The sequence below is a fragment of the Ursus americanus genome, chromosome 14, assembly GCF_024610735.1.
Source record: "Ursus americanus isolate L20-20 chromosome 14, mUrsAme1.1.p, whole genome shotgun sequence".
Taxonomy (NCBI): domain Eukaryota; kingdom Metazoa; phylum Chordata; class Mammalia; order Carnivora; family Ursidae; genus Ursus; species Ursus americanus.
Window position 1 is genome coordinate 10406770 of NC_142140.1, and position 18832 is coordinate 10425601.

Below are 18832 nucleotides of genomic sequence, written 5' to 3' on the forward strand. Positions count from 1 at the left end.
CCACAGTTTATTTCAATATTGTAGACATTTTGTGGAAAATAAAATGTGCCCACAAAACTAATAATACTATGTTCGTCAGGCAATAAGTAGCAAGTTCTGCAGATATCTTAGTAAGACAGATGTGCACCAGATGGTAGACAATGTGTATTATGAAGATTTGGGATCCTGCTATATCAGTGAAGTTTTCAGGAGGCTTAATAGTTTGGGACATGTCAAGACTAACCCTTCTAAGTGAGAAACAATTTTGAGTCTTGACTCTTCTTACTCCTAAAAATGATTCACAATGTATGATGTTCAGACTGGGTATTCGTGGCCCACCTTCCCAATTGCATATGTTAAATCCAAATGCCCAATGTGATTATATTTGGAGACGGGACTTTTGGGATATGATTAGGTCATGAGAGCAAAACCCTTATGCACGGATTAGTGCCTTTATTATAGAGACTCCAGAGAGCTACCTCTTCCCTTCCTTCATGAGGACACAGTGAGAAAAGAGTCGACTATGAACCAGAAAATGGGTTCTTACCAGACACAATCTGCCAGTGCTTTGATCTTGGATTCTGCAGGTTCTAGACTACAAAAAATTAATTTCTGTCATTTATAACTCCCAGTCTAATATTTTGTTACAGCAGCCCAGATGGACTACGACACATGATAAGCTGCTAATAATTCACAGCTTATGTCCTTCTTCCTTGGCTAACCAGGGACTGATCCTATGAAGCTATTTATACTTCATCCTAGGGGGAGCGGGCTGCTAATGAATAACTAATGGTGAAATACAAATATCCCTCCCTCTTGCCTCAATTCTCTGGATAAATTCGTACTTTAGAGATCTCCTTGGAATCATGCCAAAGCTATGCTCCAGTGGCAGTCATGTCCTTACTTAGTGCCTTCCCCTTCCCCACCTTGCTTCTTCACATCCTTTCTCCCATGAGCGTTCTCTCAATAAAACATGCGCATCAGAATCCCTGACTCAGGCTCCGCTTAGGAACTTATATCTAAGACACAGATGCCATCAAAACGGGCACTTTTCTAACATCGAAATGACATTTTCAATATTTTCCTAAGCTCCATATTAAAAAATAAAAATAAATTTTGTATACCAACTGGTCAATCTACCCTTCATTAAACAGAATATAAAATGTTAGCTAAGAAAAAAGTGTTAAGACTCAAATAGCTGTTGTGGTAAAATCCCAGTTTCAGCAGATATTAGGTTGTGTAACTCTGGGCAAATTATCTAATCCAAGCATCCATTTCTTCATCTCTAAAATGTGGATACAAATAGTTTTTACTTTCAAGATTGTATTTCATTATACCTGCATATTATAAGTGTTTAACAGAAGTTCATTACTAATGTCATTCCTGTTAACATCAACACATGATCATCATCATCATCGTTATGGTAAATAACTCCTTATAATTATTTATTCACCCCATCCATGGAGGAAAAGGAAACAACAGAAAACAAATCTTCCATATGCCTTTTATTTTTTTTTTTTTACTATTTACGTAGCTAATTTCAAGAGAATCCTGTTTTTATTTCAGTCTTGATTATGCTTTTGATATTCTTGGGTTCTTTCTTGGACGCAAGTGCTAATTTACTAGAAGCCACTCACATTGACATTGACATATGGAGGCCAGATATAACCTGAGCATAGCGTAAGTCACTGACATCTGCATGAATGCTATTGAGAGTTGAAATAATCAATTCAAAACAAGAACATTTTTTTGGAATCCCATGGTACCCAAAAGTATTGGGCATGTGCCAACATGCTGTGCTTCACCTGGCTTATGTATAAGAAATTCCATAAAACCTTTTTAAAAACATCAGACAGAAATTTTAATGCTCAACTTATTCCTTAAAAGCAAATTCCCTGAGGTTAGAATAAATTAGTGCTCCAAATGTCAGTGTCAGAGTGATTGGCTTTTGGCAAACTGGTATTTGATTTAAAAAAACAAACAACAGCAACAACAAAAACAAACAAACAAACAAACCTGACACAAACCCAAGAGTGTTAAACAATGTAAAATATGAAGAGGAAAAAAGAATTTTGTTCCACCATGAGTTGTTGTGTAAAAAGAGATGATAAAATGTAGCAGAGATCATAAAAACAAACAAACAAAAAACCAAATATTATGTTTCCTAAGGAAGAAAATTATGTGATTAATTACTCTACTTTTTAGGACTAGTCAGAGGTTGGTTTCTATATTCATCAAATTCACCAAAGAAATGCACTCTCTACTTACATATATTGCTGTGTATATACACCGGGCATGAGGCACTTGAGTCTAAAAGTAGAACTGCAAATAGAAATCTCATTTAAATGTAAAACCTGTTAGTATCAACATTATTCTCAGAACCTCATGAACTCTATAATATTTGTATGACAACTCAGGCTTAGATCATAAATAATCCTAATACTTCCCACATTACAAGCCATATCTTTCTGCATTCTCTGACTTTCCCTTCCATCAATATATATTGTTTTTCTTTGTGACTTTATGACTGCATCAAAAGCTCATCAAGGGGGCTCAATGACAATGAAACAGATGATGGAAAAAAGCACTAGGATACTTTGTTAAAATGGCACATTAGCTGAAAAATGTGCAAGAATATGAATTTACCCAGTAAATTTTTCTTCAAAAAGTAATGAAAGATAACAGGGATATTTGTGTCTTAATACAGTCTTTCAGCTTGAAATTGGAAGTATCAGAAATTACACTGGCAGAGCATCATAAAACAAATGTTTATGATGTATCAGTGGATAAACACATTGCAGTGTTTGGTACAATGGAATATTACATAACAATAAAAAGAATAAACAATGTTATTTGCCACAATAGGGTTCCACCCCTACAACACTATATTGAGTGAAGAAATCAGATACCCAGAAACATACACACAGTATGATTCCATTCTTACATGTATGATTCTATGGAATTCAGAGGCAAAACAGATCTACTGTGAGATTAAAAAAAGAGAAATCTATACCAAGTGAAAGAGAAGACAACATTAATCCTTTTGAAGATAGGAGAATTAGTGACAGGAAATGGAACCAAGAGAATTCATCTGGGGTGATGAGAATATCCTATGTCTTGATTTGTGTGGTGGTCACTTTGGAGTATACATGGGTAAAAAGTCACTGACTGGTGCATTTAAGATTCACATATTCAAGCCAATGCAAATTATATTCCAATAAAAGTATTTTAAAATAAAATTTAAAAAAACCACAATAGACTACAAAAGGAAATCAGGTTTAGAACAGAAAATGTATCTAAAAGAACAGTGAGAAAACAAGAATGGTGTATTATAGGTCAGTTTTTCATTAGTTATAATAAGTTAAAGAAGCTTGTTGGTTTTTGTGTAAAGTTCACTAGTAGCTTCAGGCAGGCTGGAACTAAATACCTTCAAATAGCCGGTCACATGTGGCCCCTTTTGCTCCACCATGGGCATTCTGTTTCTCTGACAATAAATTTTGGTGTCCATAAGAAATCTAAGAAAGACCAGTCTGACCTCTGTGTTGACATCAGATCCTAAGATCAACATCTCAAAGGTTCAGATTGGTCCATTTTGTTGCAGGTCTTCAAGAAAGCACGTCTAGGGTGCTGTTTATGATTTGGTCCCTGCCAGTCTCTCCACCACTCATCCAAACCCCTCCATGGTCTTCAGTTCGTTTTAACGCATTGAAATACTATTTGCTACTTTTGATCTCTTGGAAATTCCATGGTCACTAAATGGAACCCCCCTCTACCTCTTATTTAGTAGGTCAACTATTATCTGTTATTTAAAGATTACCTCTCTTGACACCTACTTTTATCAATTAATGCCCTCTACCTACTGGTGTACACACACACCCTCCTCCAGCCGGCTTATCTCATGAGCACAATTCATCCTCTGCCATGATGATAATCAGCTATCTCTTGTCTGATTGTCTTTATTGTCTCAAATACACCATGAGGTTTTTTTAGAGACGACATTGTATCTCTTATCCCTGAAGCTTATCAGAATTTCTGGGCTGTACTTAACTAAGTTTTTTGAAGATATGTTTAATGAAGGGACGTCAAAATACATCACAAGTTGCTGCGCCCCCCCAGCCATGTGTCTCTTGACAAGGCTTCCTAAAATTCAACAAGACAAAGTGGCATTTTTGTCTGAAAATGAATTCTAAGAAAAAGCAGTCAGCAATTTTATCAGTATTAAAGAGGTTTGAGCATTAGATGTTAGGGAAGTAATTTTCCAAGTCAAATTACAAATAGCACAGTAGACTTCATGCTTAGGAAACTGCAAAACATCCCCTTTAACAACTGACTGAGAAAAAAAAAAGTTTCTATTTAAAGTTAGAAGAAGGTCATTTTAACTTGAAAATTCCAATTAACCTAATAGCACACACCTAATGTCATACATACTGCGCCTGAAAAGGCCCTTATCTGATTTAGTGGGGCCTTTTTTCTTCTTTTCCAAATGAGGAGAGATTAGCAAACATTTAATTTTTGTTAAGAACATTAAAGAAGCCCCTTCAACCTCTCAATTTTTGTAAATGATTTTTCTTCCTGCCATCCATTTGGCTAACTTAATGACCCTTTAAATTCTTACTACTGCTTTGCTTTCATAGTCTGCCCTAAGTTTAATAGTTTGAAGTGCTTCTGTTCATGCTCAATTCAAACTCATGATGCTTTTTAATTCTACTAGGTGCAGCTCTTCAAAGCCTTTAGTGGAGTCTGTGGGCTCCTGCAATGACCCACTGCCCATAAAGAAGGGAAGCCTTAGTCTCAGTCTTGATTTAACTGTCTTCTTCTAGGCAATGAACCAAGTCAATGCTCTCCTACATGATGAAAACAGAAACTGTTTCCCTTTCTTTCTGTTAAGGAAATAAATAGCTATTGTTCTAGAAAGAGAAGAAAAGTTGGTTTTGAAGAGCTCAGTTTCGAAGATAGGGTTTTTCAAAGTGTTACAATATGTGAATTTTCCCCTTCCTTACTCAATGTATACATTTCTTCCTTTCTTTCAACTTCTGATTTTAGACTTCACTTCTCCCAGACTCCCTTTCGTGCTTTTCTTCTTCCGTGTCTCTTCTAGCAACTTCATTGTTTTCTATCTGTCTTCTACATGAGTAAAATCAAGATGGGTATTTTTTAAAATGTTTTTGGCCTATTTTACAATTTATAATTGTTTTGAAACTTTGCTATACTTGTGATTTTATATCTTCATTGTCTCCCCTGGGTGCTTATTCACAGCAGGAGTTCCAGTTCTTTCTGTCTACATTACACACACTCACGTACCTTTTTCCCCCCAGTGGATAATCAGAGAACACTAGGGCTTTAGCCATTCTCACTAATCTATTAATCTTATCCTCTCATTTTCTACACGAGAACACTGAAGTGGCAAAAAACAAACAAAAAACAAAACAAAACAAAACATTTCTGCATGCCTGCTCAGCACCTAACTAGTTAGTTGGTGGCACAACGCAAGAACTGATGTTGACTAGCTCTGTACTCAAATCCATTGTGTATGTATTTAGCAATACCGTTGGTGGTGATTATAGTGCGCACGCTCGCACACACACACATTTTCTATCTGCCAGAATATAAGTACAAGTATATGAAACAAATGCCTACAAGTAAATTCATCATGTTGTTAAGATAGTAAATACCTGCCTCATTAAGTTCCTCTGAGGCTTTTGTTCTATCTACATGTTATGACATGGTCTCGGATACAAAATTAGCTTGATATCCTGGAAGAAGGATTATTATTTGTCTTAAATATTTATGCCCTTTTGTCATTTATAATGGCATATCCTTTGAAGATACTCCAAATATCTATGTGTCCATACCCTCCTTCTTCTAGGTCTATGGTAATAAACCTGGGGAGAAGTTGCTGGGGATTCTACAGAATGGTATTTATTGACGGTAGACAAACTCCTACAATACTGTCCTAAACCTATTTCATCCAGATTTTTGTAAACATCACTCAAATATAACAATTTTTCAGAAACCACCCAAAAACTCCACCTGGCCAAACTGAATGGCCAAACCTGACTAAAGAGTAGTATTTTGATGAAGCAGATGACATTCCTCCACTCTGAAATATTTTCTTGACCTGGTTTCCAAAAAACCATAGTCATGTTATTTTTATCCTAGATCACTGGTCAATCTACTTGCTCTTCTTCTCAGACTCTTAATGCTAGAATGTTCTAGCAATCACTATTTGGTACATTACTATTCTCTAAAATACTTCTTTAAGTGCCAGCTATATTTTAATGAGTCCAGGAAATTAAGAGGTTTCCAGAAGTCTCTCTTAAAATTCAGATTCCTATAATGAATTGCTCATTTCATATCTCTACTTGGATATCCATGTATTTCTAATTCAGCACATCCAAAGTTGATATTGTTGTTTCCCTAAAACCTGTTCTACTAACAGGTTCCCGTCTCAGTTGATGACAATTCCATTCCTGTAGCTGCTCAAGTAAAGAACTTTGCAGTCACTGTTGACTTATCTTTCCTTCTGTCCAAAATCGTATTGGTTTCACTTTCAAATTATATTTTAAATCGGAACACTGCTTACCTTCACTGCTACCCCCTGGCTCACCCTACTATTATCTCTCACTTAGTCTACTGTTAGAGCATCATAACCAGACTTTCAGACTTTATCCTTGTTTTTTTGTTTTTTTTTTTAAAGATTTTATTTATTTATTCGACAGAGATAGAGACAGCCAGCGAGAGAGGGAACACAAGCAGGGGGAGTGGGAGAGGAAGAAGCAGGCTCATAGCAGAGGAGCCTGATGTGGGGCTCGATCCCATAACGCCAGGATCATGCCCTGAGCCGAAGGCAGACGCTTAACTGCTGTGCCACCCAGGTGCCCCTATCCTTGTTTTTCTATATTCTATATTCAACCTGACAGTATTATCCTTTTAATATGGAGGATATATCATGCTATTCCCGTGCTCAAAACCTGCAAAGGTCTTCTACTTTATTCATAATAAATGGCAAAATCTTTACAATGGCCTCCAAGATCCTATATGATCTGAGCCTCACATTATCTCTTCACTTCATCACCTTCTTTCTCACTCTGTTCCAGGCTCATCAGATTCCTTGGTCCTAATATACACAAGGCATGCTCCTGCCCCAGGACAACTGCACTGTTTTCTATAGGCAGCTAGAAACTCTTGTCCCTCCAAAGAAATATCAAAAACAAAAAGAAACTATCAAAAACAACTTTGTCAGAACTCTGGAGGACACTAAAAGGTTTACAGCAACCAAGTGAATCCTAAATTAAGAAAAAGGCAATCATCTGAAAATGTTAGAAAAGGTTTGTGGATTTTTTATTTGCTTTTGTCCCACCCACTCCGTCTCAATGGCAGTCTTGAAAACCTGAAGACCACAGCCTACACTCCTAGAGTGAGACTCCCATACTTGGTTCTGGGGAATAATCAGAGTAGACCTTATTAGAAAAATATCATGTTTCTTTATTTTAACCTTTCTGGGGGCTAGCTGAAGGATTAAAACATGTTTCTGTTTTGCCTAACTTAGAAATTATCCAAGCTGGAAAACAGATAAATGCTGTTCATAATCATTATAAAGTGAATGGAAAACCCATAACCACCTGGAACAAAAGATTATGACTGAAACATATAATAAACAGCCTTAAGCCTGGGAGAAAAATCTGAAAAGAGAGTTTCTTTGGGAAATTAGGAGATCCACGAGTGCCTCTGTACACTGCGGAATTTAGAAAATGACACAAAAATCCAGAGCAGGATGGGTGCTCAGGAAAAACCTGAAACCTTAATCTCTCATCCTTGGCTAATCTCTAGGCTCAACAAAGGCAGGAAGTAAAGGCTAAGGCAGAATTGTACATGGCCTGGTTAAGCCTTGAAAGAGTGCCCCAGAACTGAGCCAATCCACAAAGACTAGGTGGTACGTCTTATTTAGTCTGTCATAATTTATTTTTGAGGTCCTCACCAGTATGTCAAATGTGAATGTATTTGAAAATAAGACCATTACAGATATAATTAGTTAAGATGAGGTCTTTAGGGTGATCCATAGTCCAATATGACCCATACCCTTATGCAAAGGGAAAACTGGGACAGAGAGACAGATAGGGAGAACATATGTGAAAATGAAGGCAAGCCAAGGAATGCCAAAGATTGACAGCAAATTATCAAAAACTACACAAGGGAGAAAGAAACAGATTTTACTTCATATCTCTGAAAAGAAACAAACCTGCCAACACCTGGATCTGCCAATAAGCCTCCAGAACTGTGAGACAATAAGTTGCTTTTGCTTAAGCCACGTATTTTGTAGAACTTTGCTATGAGAGCCCTAACAAACTAATTCACCATGAAAGGTATTTTATTAGTGTTTGTTTGTTTGCTTGTTTGTTTTAGGACCACATTCAAGGAACTCCCTGTCAAAATACTAGCTGAATATAAGCTAACAGAGCAGGCACGTCAGTGATCACACATGACAAGGAATACGGTCTTTTGGCATTTGGAAAAGTCACTAAGCAAACAAACAGCTGCAGCCTTCAATAATTAAGACTATCAAACCACAGGAAAGATGTGGAATCTTATTGCCAGAGTTACCACATTATAATATTCAAAGTTTCAGTTTTCAACAGCAGCAGCAACAACAACAACAAAATCACAAAGCAAACAAATAAAAGGTAAAGGATAGGCCATGCAATGAAAAAAAAAAAAAAAGGACAGAAATGATCCCTCAGGAAGCCAAGACATTGAACTTAGTAGAAAAAGATTTTAAATCAACTATCTTAAATATACTCAAAGAGCTAAAGGAAACCAAGGAAAGAGAACCAAAGAAAACCAGGAGAATGATGAATGAACAAAATGAGAATATCAATGAAGAGACAGAATTTATACCATTTACCACCTGCATTTATGCATGTTTGCATGTATGTATGTATTTAGTCTGTAATTATTATCTGTTTCCCTTTGCTAATGCATAATCCATGAGGGCAAGGGTCATTCTTTTCTGGTTACAAGCACCTAATCTGTGCCTGAAAGATAGTGGAGAGTCAAGATTTGTTAACTGACAATAAATGGTCTCTATCACATCGAACTATAGTTCTGTGTATAGAGAAACACTAATGATTATGTGATGACAGAGAAAACAATTTTGGAGTGGATAAAAGAAAAAAAAAAAGGGAGCTACATTTATAAAGTGAAAGTTCCTGCATATGATAACTTAGGGAGGAAAGCTGGTAGTGACATAGTTGGATGAATAGTCTGTAACCCTGAGAATACATTACAATCAGTTCTCATTTGGGCAAAGATCACACAGCAGTCATGATTTATTTTAAGGAAATAATCTCAACAGTGTAGAAGGTGCTAATTCAATTAAACTCCCAAATAATATCATCAGTGTCATATTTGCTTGGCCTGAAAAAATGTTTATTAATATGCATTCACATTCTGCTTTTTCAATCAAAATTAAAATTAGGTTATCAATATTTATACATTTATAATTTCAACATGGAAGGGTATTTCTTTGCAATATTAATTCTACCTCCCTTCCTTGTTCTACAATTTTGTTGTCAATCAATGACCAGAAGCTGTATTGATTTTACAAATATAAGAGCATTCCTTAGTTCATATTTTTCCTTCAAGGGCAATTCTTCCATGGATATTTTCATATAATTTATAATTGTAATAAATTTAAGATAATAATATTACCTGTGGCAAAACATATAGGCATATACAGTGAAGGTAATAATTTTTCTTGAAGCTATCTGAACTTTCACTTTACAGTAATATGATTTGCTATATATATATATATATATATATATATGATTTGCCCTATAGACTATATATATATATTTCTTTTAAAGACATTATATCTACAAAAATGTACAGCTGACACCATAATTAATGTTGAGAAACTCAAAACTTTCCCACAAAGACCAGGTACAAAGAAAAGCCTATTGCTAATGCAAATAGGCAAGAAAAGGAAATAAAAGTTGTATAGATTTGGAAGAAAGACATAAACTGTCCTTATTCACAGATGAGACATAATCATCTAAGTAGAAAACTAAAAAAAAATCAACCACCACCACCACACCAAAAATTCCTGGAACTAATAAGCAATTACAAGAAATTTGCAAAATAAAAGGTCAGTATATAGAAATTAATTGCTTCCCTATATAACAACAACGAGCAAATGAAATTTGAAATTAAAAGCAGTAATGTTTACATCAGCACCTCAAAAAGAAATAATTAGGTATATATCTATTAAATAGGTATAAGTTCTATATGAAGAAAACTATAAAACTCTGAAGAATGAAATCAATGCTCTACAAAAATGGAGAGATATTCCATGTTCATAGATAGGAAGATTTAACATTATCAAGATGCCAGCTCTTCACAACTTTATCTACAGATATGAAATCCCAAAGCAATGCAATAAAAATCTGAGCAAGTTATTTCATGGATACTGGGGCACCTGGGTGGCACAGCGGTTAAGCGTTTGCCTTCGGCTCAGGGCGTGATCCCGGCGTTATGGGATCAAGCCCCACATCAGGCTCCTCCGCTATGAGCCTGCTTCTTCCTCTCCCACTCCCCCTGCTTGTGTTCCCTCTCTCGCTGGCTGTCTCTATCCTGTCGAATAAATAAATAAAATCTTTAAAAAGAAAAGTTATTTCATGGATACTGAAAAACTGAATCCAAAATTGACATGAGGAGGCAAAAGACCCAGAGTAACTGACACAATACTGAAGGAGAAGAACAAAGTTGGAGGACTGATTCTTCCCAACTTTAAGACTCACTATGAACCTATAGTAATTGAGATAATATGGCATCTGTAAAATAATAGACAAAAAGATCAATGGAACAGAATAGAGAGCCCAGAAATAGTCCCTCATAAATATAATCAACTGATCTTTGACAAAAGAGCAAAGGCAACTCAATGAAGCAAAGAGTCTTTTCAACAAATGGTACTAGAACAATTGGACACCTACATTCAAACAAAATCACATCTAGATACAAACTTACACCCTTCACAAAAATTAACTAAAAATGGATAATAGACCTAAATGTAAAACACAAAATTATAAAACTCTTAGAAGATAACATAGGAAAAAACCTAGATACCCTTGGGTGTGTTGATGACTTTTAAGATACAACATGAAGGTAACAATCCATAAAGAAAAAAATGATAAGCTGTGCTTCATTAAAATGAAAACAAAAACTTCTGTTTTACAAAAGATGCTATCAAGAGAATTAGAAGATAAGCCACAGATGGGGGAAAATATCTGCAAAAGACACATGTGACACAAGGCTCTTACTGAGAGTAAAGAGGAACTCTTAAAACTCAATGTTAAAAAATAATAATAATAATAACCTGATTTTAAAAATGGGCCAAAAACCTTAACAAACACCTCACCAAATAAAATATACAGATGACAATTAAGTGCATGAAAAGATGCTCCACATCATATATCATCAGGGAAATGAAAATTAAAATAACAATGGATGCCACTATTCAAATAGCTGGACTCTCCAACACTGACAACACCAAATGCTAGGAGGAATGCAGAACAACAGAACACTCACTTATTGCTGGAGGGAATATAAAATGGTACAGCCACTTTGAGAGATAGTTCAGCTGTTTCTTACAAAACAACAGTCTTACCATACATTCCAACAATTGTGCTTCTTGGTATTTACCCAAAGTGATTGGAAACATGTCCACACAAAATCCTGCACATATTTATAGCAGCTTTATTCATAATCGCCAAAACGTAGAAGCAGCCAAGATGTTCTTTAGTAGTTGAATGGACACATAAACTGTGGCACATCCAGACAATGAAATATTAGTCAGCACTAAAGAGAAATGAGCTACCCAGCCATGAAAAGACATGGAGGAAACTTAAATACATATGAAGTTAAAGAAGCCAATCTAAAAAGGCTACTAAGTACTATGATTCCAGTGATAAGACATTCTAGAAAAGGCAAAACTACGGAGACAATAAAAGATCTGTGGTTGCTTGTGTATGTGGTGGGGGGATTGACAGCCAGAGCCCAGAGTATACTAAGGACAGTGAATACTCTGTATGATATTATTATGATAAACATGTATCATCATACACTTTTTCCAAACCCATAGATTATATGACACCAAAGGTGAAGCCTAATGTAAACGACGGACTTTGGGCAGCTATTCTGGGTCAATGCAGGGGTGAGTGATATTGATAATGGGGAAGGCTATGCATGTCTGGTCGAAGGGGTATGTGGGAAATCTCTTTATCTCCCTCTCAATTTTGCTGTAAACCTAAAATTTCTCTAAAAACATAAAGCATCTTCCAAAAACATTACTTTGTAAAATCCATTCATTCAACAAATATTTTATAAGAGTTGATTGTTTTACAGGCCTTTTTCAAGTCCTGGGTATATGGAGTGATTAAGACAGATGAATGATTAAGGGCACCTTAGGCTGCATGTAACAGAATATCTAGCTCAAGAGTGGCTTAAAGATAAGGGGCAATTTTTCTCATAGGAAAGGAAATCCTCAAGATAAATAATTCCAGGATTGTTTCAACAATTTAAACAAGTCATTATGGACTCAGGTTTTTCCATCTGTCTTCTGTGCTTTCCTTTATTTCATTTGCTCCCCTCATTAAGAGGACTGCCATCACTCCAAGTATCCTGTCCTCACAAGATAACATGACAAACACAAGAAGAGTAGAAGGCAGGGGTTTTTCTCCTTGTGGGAGGGGTGACCACAGACTCTACTTTGCCTGGGACAATTACAGCTTATGCCCTCTCTTACTTCTAATTTGTCCTGGATTGGACAATAAGTTGGATCACTGCTGTAGTAACATGCTTTTTTTTCTTTCTTTTTTTTCCCCTAAGAGAAGAAAATGTTTCTGAGAAGTTCCTTCAGAAAATGTTTTCATGGATTGGGAGTTAAGATGGCGGAGGAGAAGGGGACCCCTTTTTCACCCAGTCCCCTGAGTAGAGCTGAATAGGTACCAGACCAGCCTGAACATCCACGGAATCAGCCTGAGACGCAGGAAGATACATCTGGATCTCTACAAATGAACATCTCCAGCGCTGAGTATTGAGGTACCAAGTGGGGAGCCGTGAAACCGCGCAAAGATATCGGAAGATAAATGGAAGGGGGAGGGAGCCACCGTGTCCGGGCGCCGGGAAGCGGTAGCCACCTGCACAGGGGAGCGGGCGGGCTCGCGGACCGGCACCCGTGAGACAGCAGACTGAGACCGTGAGCCGGTGAATCCACGACCAGACTGAAACGGAGCTCCGGTGCGCTCACTGGAACCAGACTGAGACCGGGAGCTCCGGAGTGCGGGGGCGGCTGGCGGCTGGCGGCGTTAGAAACACAAAGGACAGAGACACACCGGCCCTGGAAGTGAGGGCTGGGACGCCGGGTGTGGGGCACACATCCCCGGGACGCTGCAGGGTTGAGCAGCACCAACAGAAACAGAGTTAAAGTGGCCAGAACATCAGTGGAGAGCGGTGCGCGATCCCCCTTTTCTGAGACAGAGGCTGAGATTCGGCCACTGCTGCTCTGACTCTCAGAAGAGGCACAGCAAACCACCAGGGAAAGCTGCCAGAGAACAAAAGCCTGGAAACACTGGCTCACAGGGTGCCCATCCCCATCTCCCCTTGCAGGGGACACAGAGACTCTACCCAAAAAGGGTTGCCTGAGTATCGGCGCCGCAGGCCCCTCCCCCAGAAGACAGGCTTAAAAATCAAGAAGCCGCATCCCTAAGATGCCTATAAAACAAGGGCGCACGGCCTGGGACCCAGTCAATAATTTGGGCTCTGGACAACCCCGCAACCTCTCCTCATCAGAATGACGAGAAGGAGAAATCCCCCCCAGCAAAGAAAAGACAATGAGTCTGTGGCCTCTGCCACAGAACTAATGGATATGGATATAACCAAATTATCAGAAATGAAATAAAGAGTAACAATGGTCAAGATGATGTGTAGACTTGAAAAAAGTATTAACGAAAATGTTAATGAGAATATAGAATCTCTAAGGGTGGAAATGAGAGCGAATCTGACAGAAATTAAAAATTCTATGAGCCAACTGCAGTCAGAACTAGAGGCTCTGATGGCCAGGGCGAATGAGGCAGAAGAAGGTATCAGCGAATTGGAGGATGGGTTAGTAGAAGAGAAAGCTAAAATAGATTCTGGACTTAAAAAAATCCATGCTCAAGAATGTAGGTTACGGGAGATTACTGACTCAATGAAACGTTCCAATGTCAGAATCATCGGCATCCCCGAGGGGGTGGAGAAAAACAGAGGTCTAGAAGAGATATTTGAACAAATTGTAGCTGAAAACTTCCCTAATCTAGCGAGGGAAACAAACATTCGTGTTCAATAGGCAGAGAGGACCCCTCCCAAACTCAACCATGACAAACCTATGCCACATCACGTCATAGTGCATTTTGCAAATATTAGATCCAAGGATACAGTATTGAAAGCGGCCAAGGCAAAGAAATTTCTCACGGACCAAGGCAAAAGCATCAGAATTACGTCAGACCTGTCTACACAGACCTGGAATGAGAGAAAGGGTTGGGGGGGGCATTTTTAAAGCTCTTTCAGAGAAAAACATGCAGCCAAGGATCCTTTATCCAGCAAGGGTGTCATTCAGAATTGATGGAGAAATAAAGACCTTCCAGAATAGCCAGTCATTGACCAATTTCGTAACCACGAAACCAGCCCTACAGGAGATATTAAGGGGGTTCTATAAAGGTAAAAAGGACCCAAGAGTGATACAGAACAGAAAGTCACAATCGATAGAAACAAAGACTTTACTGGCAACATGGCATCATTAAAATCATATCTCTCAATATTCAGTCTCAATGTAAATGGCCTAAATGCTGCCATAACGCCACAGGGTTGCAGATTGGATAAAAAGACATGACCCATCCATTTGCTGTCTACAAGAGACTCATTCTGAACCTAAAGATACATTCAGACTGAAAGTAAAGGGATGGAATACCATCTTTCACGCCCATGGACCTCAAAAGAAAGCTGGGGTAGCAATTCTCATATCAGACAGATTGGATTTTAAACTAAAGACTATAGTTAGAGACACAGAAGGGCACTATATTATTCTTAAAGGATGTATCCAACAAGTGGATATGACAATTATAAATATATATGCCCCCACCAGGGGAGCAGCAAGATACACAAGCCAACTCGTAACCAGAATAAAGAGACATATAGATAAAAATACGTTAATAGTAGGGGACCTCAACACTCCACTATCAGAAATAGACAGAACACCCATGCAAAAAATTGACAAAGAAACAAGGGCTTTGAATGCCATACTCGATGAGTTAAACCTCGTAGATATATATAGAACACTACACCCCAGGACCAAAGAATACTCATTCTATTCTAATGCCCATGGAACATTCTCAAGAATAGACCATGTTCTGGGACACAAAGCAGGTCTCAACTGATACCAAAAGACTGAGATTATTCCCTGCATATTCTCAGACCACAACGTGCTGAAATTGGAACTCAACCACAAGGAAAAATTTAGAAGAAACTCAAACACTTGGAGACTAAGAACCATCCTGCTCAGGAATGATTCGATAAACCAGGAAATCAAAAATCAATTTAAACAATTTATGGAGACCAACAAGAATGAAAATACAACAGTCCAAAATCTATGGGATACTGCAAAGGCAGTCCTAAGGGGGAAATACATAGCCATCCAAGCCTCACTCAAAAGAATAGAAAAATCTATCGCTTCTCGGCCTTTTGGCTAAGATCAAGTGTAAAAGAATAGAAAAATCTAAAATGCAGTTTTTATATTCTCACCTCAAGAAGCTGGAACAGCAACAGAGGGACAGGTCTAATCCACCCACAAGGAAGCAGTTGACCAAAATTAGAGCAGAAATCAATGAATTAGAAACCAGAAGTACAGTACAGCAGATCAACAGAACTAGAAGCTAGTTCTTTGAGAGAATCAATAAAATTGACAGACCGCTGGCAAGACTTATCCAGAAGAATAGAGAAAGGACCCAAATTAATAAAATTATGTATAAAAAAGGAGAGGTCACAACCAACACCAATGAAATTGGAAGGATTATTAGAAACTTTTATCAACAGCTCTATGCCAATAAATTAAGCAATCTGGAAGACATGGAGGCCTTCCTGGAAACCTATAAACTACCAAGACCGAAACAGGAAGAAATTGGTTTTTTAAACAGGCCAATTAATTATGAAGAGATTGAGTCAGTGATAAACAACCTTCCAAATAACAAAACTCCAGGCCTGGACGGTTTTCCTGGGGAATTCTACCAAACATTCAAAGAAGAAATAATACCTATTCTCCTAAAGCTATTTCAAAAAATAGAAACAGAAGGAAAGCTACCAAACTCATTCTATGAGGCCAATATTACCTTAATCCCCAAACCAGGCAAAGACCCCATCAAAAAGGAGAATTACAGACCGATTTCCCTAATGAATACGGATGCCAAAATCCTCAACAAGATCCCGGCTAATAGAATCCAAAGTACATTAAAAGGATTATCCATCATGACCAAGTGGGATTCATCCCTGGGATGGAAGGGCGGTTCAACATTCGCAAATCGATCAGTGTCTTAGATTTTATCGAGAAAGAAAAATTCAAAAATCATATGATTCTCTCAATAGATGCAGAAAAAGTATTTGACAAAATACAGCATCCTTTCCTGATTAAAACCCTTCAGAGTGTAGGGATAGAGGGTACATTCCTCAATCTCATAAAAACCATCTATGAAAAGCCTACAGCAAATATCATTCTCAATGGGGAAAAGCTGGAAGCCTTTCCCTTAAGATCAGGAACACGACAAGGATGCCCACTCTCGCCACTATTATTCAACATAGTACTAGAAGTCCTTGCAACAGCAATCAGACAACAAAAAGGGATAAAAGGTATCCAAATTGGCAAAGAAGAAGTCAAAATGTGTCTCTTCACAGATGACGTGATACTCTATATGGAAAACCTAAAAGAATCCACTCCCAAACTCTTAGAAGTTATAGAGCAATTCAGTAATGTGGCAGGATACAAAATCAATGCTCAGAAATCAGTTGCATTTCTATACATGGATAATGAGACTGAAGAAAGAGAAATTAGGGAATCCATCCCATTTTCAATAGCACCAAAAACCATACGTTATCTTGGAATTAACTTAACCAGAGACGTAAAGGTTCTATATTCTAGAATTTATAAATCACTCTTGAGAGACGTTGAGGAAGACAAAAAAAGATGGAAAAATATTGCATGCTCATGGATTGGAAGAATTAACATAGTTAAAATGTCCATGCTACCCAGAGCAATCTACACTTTCAATGCTATCCCGATCAAAATACCGAGGACATTTTTCAAAGAACTGTAACAAATAGTCCTTAAATTTGTATGGAACCAGAAAAGGCCCCGAATCGCCAAGGAACTGTTGAAAAGGAAAAACAAAGCTGGGGGCATCACAATCCCGGATTTCAAGCTGTACTACAAAGCTGTGATCACAAAGACAGCATGGTACTGGCACAAAAACAGACACATAGACCAATGGAACAGAATAGAGAACCCAGAAATGGACCCTCGGCTCTTTGGGCAACTAATATTTGATAAAGCAGGAAAAAACATCCGGTGGAAAAAAGACAGTCTCTTCAATAAATGGTGCTGGGAAAATTGGACAGCTACATGGAAAAGAATGAAACTTGACCACTCTCTTACACCATACACAAAAATAAACTCCAAATGGATGAAAGACCTCGATGTGAGACAGGAATCCATCAAAATTCTAGAGGAGAACATAGGCAGCAAGCTCTATGACATCGGCCAAAGCAAGTTTTTTCATGACACATCTCCAAAGGCAAGAGAAACAAAAGATGAAATGAATTTATGGGACTTCATCAAGATAAAAAGCTTCTGCACAGCCAAGGAAACAGTCAAAAAAACTAAGAGGCAGCCCACGGAATGGGAGAATATATTTGCAAATGATGCTACAGATAAAAGACTGGTATCCAAGATCTACAAAGAACTTCTCAAACTCAATACGCGAGAAACAAATAAACAAATCATAAAATGGGCAGAAGATATGAACAGACACTTTTCCAATGATGACATACAAATGGCTAACAGACACATGAAAAAATGTTCAAAATCATTAGCCATCAGGGAAATTCAAATCAAAACCACATTGAGATACCACCTTATGCCAGTTAGAATGGCAAAAATTGACAAGGCAAGAAACAACAATTGCTGGGGAGGATGTTGGTGGGAATGCAAGTTGGTACAGCCACTCTGGAAAACAGTGTGGAGGTCCCTTAAAAAGTTAAAAAATGAGCTACCTTATGACCCAGCCATTGCACTACTGGGTATTTACCCCAAAGGTACAGACGTAGTGAAGAGAAGGGTCATATGCACTCCAATGTTCATAGCAGCATTGTCCACAATAGCTAAATCGTGGAAGGAGCCATGATGCCCTTCAACAGATGACTGGATTAAGAAGTTGTGGTCCATATATACAATAGAATATTACTCAGCTATCAAAAAGAATGATTTCTCAACATTTGCTGCAACATGGATGGCACTGGAGGAGATAATGCTAAGTGAAATAAGTCAAGCAGAGAAAGACAACTATCATATGATTTCTCTCATCTACGGAACATAAGAACTAGGAAGATTGGTAGGGGAAGAAAGGGATAAAGAAAGGGGGGGTAATCAGAAGGGGAATGAAGCTTGAGAGACTATGGACTCTGGGAAACAAACTGAGGGCCTCAGAGGGGAGGGGGGTGGGGGAATGGGATAGGCTGGTGATGGGTAGTAAGGAGGGCACGTATTGCATGGTGCACT

General features: G+C 37.9%; 1 protein-coding gene and 1 pseudogene across 3 annotated transcripts in view; one reads left to right on the forward strand and one right to left on the reverse strand.

Annotated features, from left to right (window-relative positions):
- GRM7 (glutamate metabotropic receptor 7) overlaps positions 1–18832 on the reverse strand; it is an 853586-nt gene that overhangs the window by 386162 nt on the left and 448592 nt on the right. The window lies entirely within an intron of this gene.
- LOC148108912 (U2 spliceosomal RNA) lies at positions 15735–15815 on the forward strand (annotated as a pseudogene).